The sequence below is a fragment of the Anser anser genome, assembly GCF_964211835.1.
Source record: "Anser anser genome assembly, chromosome: 19".
Lineage (NCBI taxonomy): Eukaryota > Metazoa > Chordata > Aves > Anseriformes > Anatidae > Anser > Anser anser.
The window spans coordinates 1045646-1052773 of NC_139740.1; the positions used below are offsets into that span (position 1 = coordinate 1045646).

Sequence of the window (7128 nt, forward strand, 5' to 3'; positions counted from 1 at the left end):
CTTCTCAGATGATGAATATTAGTATGATTACGGCTACTATTGAGATTAGGGAGCCGATGGAGGAAATGGTGTTTCATAGTGTGTAGGCGTCGGGATAGTCCGAGTATCGTCGGGGTATTCCTGCTAGGCCTAGGAAGTGCTGGGGGAAGAACGTTAGGTTTACTCCTGTAAATATTACCCCGAAGTGGGCTTTTGCTCATGTTTGGTGTAGGGTAAACCCAGTGAGTAGTGGGAATCAGTGAGTAAATCCTGCTAGAATGGCAAAGACGGCGCCTATGGATAGGACGTAGTGGAAGTGGGCAACTACGTAGTACGTGTCGTGCAGGGCGATGTCTAGGGAAGAGTTTGCAAGAACGATTCCTGTTAATCCTCCGATGGTAAATAGGAAGATAAATCCTAGAGCTCATAGTATTGGGGGGGGTCTCATTTGATTGTTCCTCCGTGCAGGGTGGCTAGTCAGCTAAATACTTTGATTCCGGTAGGGATGGCAATGATTATAGTGGCTGATGTAAAGTAGGCTCGGGTATCAACGTCTATTCCTACTGTAAACATGTGGTGAGCTCAGACGATGAATCCTAGGAAGCCGATGGATAGTATGGCTCAGACTATTCCCATGTAGCCGAAGGGCTCCTTTTTGCCTGAGTAGTACGTGACTACGTGTGAGATGATTCCGAACCCCGGTAGGATCAGAATATAGACTTCTGGGTGTCCGAAGAATCAGAATAGGTGTTGGTACAGGATTGGGTCTCCTCCTCCAGCGGGGTCGAAGAATGTGGTGTTTAGGTTTCGATCAGTTAGTAATATTGTAATACCGGCGGCGAGTACGGGGAGTGATAGAAGGAGTAGGATGGCGGTAATTAGTACGGATCAGACAAATAGTGGGGTTTGGTATTGTGAGAGTGCGGGGGGTTTTATGTTGATGGCTGTGGTGATAAAGTTGATGGCCCCAAGGATGGAGGAGATACCGGCTAAGTGGAGTGAGAAGATAGCCAGGTCTACTGAAGCTCCGGCGTGGGCAAGGTCACCTGCTAGGGGAGGGTAGACAGTTCAGCCTGTGCCGGCGCCAGCTTCTACAGTGGATGAGGCTAGTAGGAGGAGGAATGATGGGGGGAGGAGTCAAAAGCTTATGTTGTTTATTCACGGGAATGCTATGTCGGGGGCACCGATTATGAGGGGGACTAATCAGTTGCCGAATCCTCCGATCATGATGGGTATGACTATAAAGAAGATTATTACAAAGGCGTGAGCGGTAACGATTACATTGTAAATTTGGTCGTCGCCTAGGAGAGTTCCTGGTTGTCCTAGTTCTGCGCGGATTAATAGGCTGAGTGCGGTGCCGACTATTCCTGCTCATGCCCCGAAGATGAGGTACAGGGTGCCAATATCCTTATGGTTAGTGGAAAATAGTCATCGGTTGATGAAGGTGACGGGTAAGATGGCTGAGTGTTGAAGCGTTAGGCTGTAGTCCTTTTTACAGAGGTTTAATTCCTCTTCTTATCGGCTCTGTAGTGAAATTCATGTTGAGTTGCAAGCTCATCGATGCGCACTAGGGTGCGTCAGGGTCTTTGTAGGCAGAAGCCAATTGGTTTAGGCATTTAGCTGTTAACTAGAGTTTTGTGGGATCGAAGCCCATCTGTCTAGGGAGGCTTTAGCTTAATTAAAGCGTCTGACTTGCATTCAGAAGATACAGGTTAATATTCTGTAAGTCTTAATGTGCAGAAACTAAGAGGGTTTAACTCTTATTTAAGGCTTTGAAGGCCTTCGGTTTGGGGTGTTATCCTAAGTTTCTAGACAATGGCATGTATTATTGGGGACAGGGGAAGTAAGAGGATTGATAGTGAGGCAAGGACCGCAGTAGGTGTGCTTGGGGCTTTGCTAGTGTATCATTGTTTTATGTGGTTAGAGGAGTTGGGGGGAAGGGTAATTGTTGAGTGGTATGCGAGGCGTAGGTAGAAGAAGAGGCTGAGCAGTGATAGCATGGCAATTGCCATGGCTGCTGGTGTTATTTCCTGTTTAGTTAGTTCTTGGATGATAAGTCACTTTGGTATAAAGCCTGTTAATGGGGGGAGGCCTGCTAGGGATAAAAGTACTAGTATTAGGGTGGCGTTTAGCACTGGGGTTTTTGTTCATGAGGTTGTGATCATGGATAGGTTAAGGGCTTTGATTTTGTTAAGGGCTAGGAATACGGCTGATGTTATGATTGTGTATAGGTAGAAGGTAAGTAAGGCCAATTTGGGGCTGTAAACTAGGATGATGGCGATTCAGCCTAAGTGGGAGATGGACGAGAAGGCTAGGATTTTGCGTGTTTGTGTTTGGTTCAGTCCTATTCAGCCTCCTAGTGCTGTTGAGGCTAGGGCCATGGCGGTGAGTAGAGCTGGGTCGAGGGATTTGGATGTTAGTAGGAGCAGGGTTAGTGGGGGGAATTTTATGAGGGTCGAGAGTAGCAGGGCTGTTATTAGTGGCGATCCTTGTAGTACTTCTGGGAATCAGAAGTGAAATGGCACTAGGCCCAGTTTAATAGCGATTGCTGCTGTCAGTAGTAGACAGGAGGTTGGGTGGTTTATTTGTGTGATGTCTCATTGGCCGGTGACTCAGGCATTGGTTATGCTAGAGAATAGGACCAGGGCGGAAGCAGCTGCTTGGGTTAGGAAGTATTTCGTTGCGGCTTCTACTGCTCGTGGGTGGTGGGATTTGGCAATTAGGGGAATGATGGCTAGTGCGTTGATCTCCAGTCCTGTCCAGGCCAGAACTCAGTGGTTGCTGGAAATTGTGATTGTGGTGCCCAAGATGAGGCTGAAGGTTATGATTGGGGTCGCGTAAGGGTTCATTAGTAGAGGAGGGGGTTAAACCATCATTTTCGGGGTATGGGCCCGATAGCTTGATTAGCTGACTCTACTAGAAAATAATATAAGGGAAGTATGGAGAATTTTGATTTCTCTTGTGTGGGTTCAATTCCTACTTTTCTAAGGTCAACAGGAAATGAGAGGGCTGTTATACCTCTATGTTCACTTTATCATAGTGACCCTTTGTAGTTCAGGCACATTTCCTTATGTAAGGAGGTAGGCCTGCATAGCAGATAGGTATGCTGATGTGTCAGAGGCACAGAGCTAGTGTGAGGGGTAGGAAGTTTTTTCATAGTAGGTGCATTAGTTGGTCATATCGGAATCGTGGGTATGAAGCTCGGACCCATAAGAAACCAGAAGATAGTAGGAGGACTTTTGTGGCTAGGATGACGGGGAATAGTTCTGTGGGTGGCCCTAGGGCGCTTGGGTTTAGGAATATGATGGCTGTAAGTGTATTTATTAGCATAATGTTCGCATATTCAGCTAGGAAGAATAAGGCGAAGGGTCCTGCGGCGTATTCAACGTTAAACCCTGAGACTAGCTCAGATTCACCCTCTGTGAGGTCAAAAGGAGCTCGGTTTGTCTCTGCTAGGGTGGATACGTATCATATTATTGCTAGGGGTCATGAGGAGAAAATGAAGTATAGAGGCTCCTGTGCGACGGCAAAGGAGCTGAGTGTGTAGCTTCCGCTTAGTATGATTATTGATAGCAGGATTATGGCCAGTGTCACTTCGTATGAAATGGTCTGTGCTACTGCCCGTAGGGCTCCGATTAGTGCGTATTTTGAGTTCGAGGCTCAGCCTGATCATAGGACTGAGTAGACGGCTAGGCTTGACATGGCTATTAGGAAGAGAACTCCGAGGTTTAGATCTGCTAGGGGAAATGGGAGTGGTAGTGGTGCTCAAGTGGTGAGGGCTAGGACAAGGGCTAGTATTGGTATCAGAATGAATAGAAGTGGGGAAGAGGTAGAGGGTCGGATGGGCTCTTTGGTAAATAGTTTCAGTCCGTCCGCAAATGGTTGAAGTAGGCCAAAAGGCCCGACAACGTTAGGGCCTTTGCGGGATTGTATGTAGCTTAGGATTTTCCGTTCTACTAGGGTTAGGAAGGCTACGGCAATCAGGATTGGGATGATGTATAGGAGGGATATAATGAGGCAGCTTAGTGTTGTTATTTGAATCATGGGTGAAGCTAGGGAGAGGATTTGAACCTCTGGGGAAAGGGCTTAAGCCTTCTGCACTTGCCGGGCTCTGCCACTCTAGCTGGTCCTTTTCTAGGATTGAAAGTGGTGGGGGAAGGCCCTCTTCACGGTTTAGTTGGTTTCACTGCTTAGAGGGGGGGGGCGTGCTTGTGGTATTGGCCCCACTTTCCCGGTCCTTTCGTACTGGGGAGAGTGTGTCATAGATAGAAACCGACCTGGATTGCTCCGGTCTGAACTCAGATCACGTAGGACTGTTAATCGTTGAACAAACAAACCCTTAATAGCGGCTGCACCATTAGGATGTCCTGATCCAACATCGAGGTCGTAAACCCCCCTGTCGATATGGGCTCTTGAGGGGGATTGCGCTGTTATCCCTGGGGTAGCTTGGTCCATTAATCAATTATATTGGGTCTGGTCACTGTTAGCACTTTGAGGGGTAGCTCTAGGTAAAGAGGTATGGTCTTGTTTTTGGAGGATTTGTTCTCCTCCAAGGTCGCCCCAACCGAAAAATATCGACCAGGCTCTGCGATGGTAGTGGCCCCAGTGGGGTTGATTGAGGATTCGCGGTGGTCGTTGATTTTTAAGTTCCACAGGGTCTTCTCGTCTTATGTTCACATCCCCGCTTTTGCACGGGGAGATCAATTTCACTGATTATCTGTGAGAGACAGTTAAGACCTCGTTTAGCCATTCATACAAGTCTCGATTTATGGGACAATTGATTGCGCTACCTTTGCACGGTTAGGATACTGCGGCCGTTAAACCTAAGTCACCGGGCAGGCATCACCTTCAATACTTGTTTAATTTGCTGAAGGCTATGTTTTTGGTAAACAGTCGGGCCTTATTAATTTGCCGAGTTCCTTTCACAGATTTTAATCGCTCTTATAGGCGCTCCTGAGTCGGGTTAACAGGGTTAGTTAATACGTGGTCTTGTAGGGGTTTTTGTATCTGTCTAGGTCTGTTAATAATGTTTCTATGTAAGCTTGCGCCATTAGAGGGGTGTGGCCCTGAGTTACTTATTTTAGCATTAATTCTCCTATATTCATAGGTTGACCTGTTTGTGATAAGGGAATCATCTTATTTTGGTATTTTTAGGTGGTGGAGCTTTGACGCACTCTTTTTTGATGGCTGCTTTAGGGCCCACGGTAGGATCAGTAGTAAGAATTATCCGCTAGTCGAGGTTGTGTCCTTTTTTAATGGAGCTGTCCCTCCATTAAATAGCTCTTAATCATCTCATTAGGGTTCAGGATGTCCGGTAGGGAGGATTAAGGGGGAACTTAGATTCGTTTCACAGGTAACCAGCTATCACCCAGCTCGGTTGGCTTTTCACCTCTACTGACAAGTCATCCCACTCTTTTGCAACAGAGACGGGTTCGCTCTCTTTAACTGCTTGAAAGTAGCTCGCTTGGGTTTCGGGGGGGCAAACTTTAGTTCACTTTGCTTGGTTGTTCTCGCTAAACCATGATGCAAAAGGTACAAGGGTTGATCTTTGCTGTCTGTCGCTTTGATTGTTTCACTGCTATTTCATCTTTCCCTTACGGTACTGGGGTCTCTATCGCGTCTAAGTGTCTTTTCTATCGCCTATACTAAGACTGTAAAATGCTTTAGTTTAATTAGTTTAGTAAATTCTTTAGTTTTGGTGTACTATTTGTGTGGTTGAGCTAGAGGGGGGGCTTCAAGACGATCCGGTCTAGTAGATATCTTTCAGGTGTAAGCTGAGTGCTTTGGTGTTATAGCTACGTCTTGATATTCTAAGTACACCTTCCGGTACACTTACCTTGTTACGACTTACCTCATCTTCAGCGTATTTATGGTATTAGTTATGTGGGATGTGGCTTTTGAGGAGGGTGACGGGCGGTATGTACGTGCCCCAGGGCCGGCTTAAAGTAGGCTCTATTGTCCCACTTTACTGCTAAATCCGCCTTCCAGAAGTGGTTTCACGCTTCTTTCCGTGTGCCCTATGAATAGGGAATGTAGCCCATTTCTTCCACTCCATAGGCTATACCTTGACCTGTCTTATTAGCGGGGTGCTATTGTGTCCACTGTTGTGCTCTCATTCGAGGTGGGCTGGCGACGGCGGTATGTAGGCTGTGTTGGCAAGGGGTGGTTGGGTTAATCGGGGATTATCGATTGTAGAACAGGCTCCTCTAGGTGGGTTTGGGGCACCGCCAAGTCCTTAGAGTTTTAAGCGTTTGTGCTCGTAGTTCTCTGGCGGATACTTCGGTAAAGTAAGTATCAAGATTTAGGGCCAGGCATAGTGGGGTATCTAATCCCAGTTTGGGCCCTGGCTTTCGTGGGTTTAAATCAGTCGTTAGTTCCTAAGATCATCTTAATGGTGTGTTTAGGTGCATCTTGGGCTTATGACAGCTCAGTTGCATTTTGATCTTAGTTAGCTAGGATAGGCATTTTACCACTCTTTACGCCGTGTCAATAGGACGGTTGATTTGGGTTTCTTGTATGACCGCGGTGGCTGGCACAAGATTTACCAACCCTTGAAGTTAGGCTGTTGCTATAACTAAGTCAAGTTTGCACTCATTGCTTAATGTTAATTACTGCTGAATACCCGTGGGGGCGTGGCTTAGCGAGGCGTCTTGGGCTACTACTTGGGTGTGCCTGATACCCGCTCCTCAAGGCCTGTATGGGGGTAGGTGGTCGAGGGCGTTTACACTGGGGCGCGGATACTTGCATGTATATATTTAGCAAAAACCAACCGTAAGGTTAGGACTAAGTCTTTTGTCCGCAGGCATGTTTTATGCCATCTTGGCAACTTCAGTGCCATGCTTTGTGTTAAGCTATGTGGACGGGGGTGTGGTTAGCTGATAGTTGAGTGGTGAGTGAGAGTGAAGTATATGAAATTATTGCTTGTGTTTACTATTTTTAGTACTGGAGTTTCTCTAAGTCCTAGGACTAGGAGGAAATGGTGTTTCATAGTGTGTAGGCGTCGGGATAGTCCGAGTATCGTCGGGGTATTCCTGCTAGGCCTAGGAAGTGCTGGGGGAAGAACGTTAGGTTTACTCCTGTAAATATTACCCCGAAGTGGGCTTTTGCTCATGTTTGGTGTAGGGTAAACCCAGTGAGTAGTGGGAATCA

General features: G+C 46.9%; 1 long non-coding RNA gene across 1 annotated transcript in view; it reads right to left on the bottom strand.

Moving 5' to 3' along the window:
- The window catches only part of LOC310884030, a 29697-nt gene extending 23005 nt beyond the window's left edge, over positions 1-6692 (bottom strand). Inside the window, exon 1 of the long non-coding RNA XR_014573987.1 lies at positions 5093-6692. This is a non-coding gene — a long non-coding RNA (uncharacterized lncRNA). The remainder of the gene's footprint in view (positions 1-5092) is intronic.
- Positions 6693-7128: the final 436 nt, after the last annotated feature.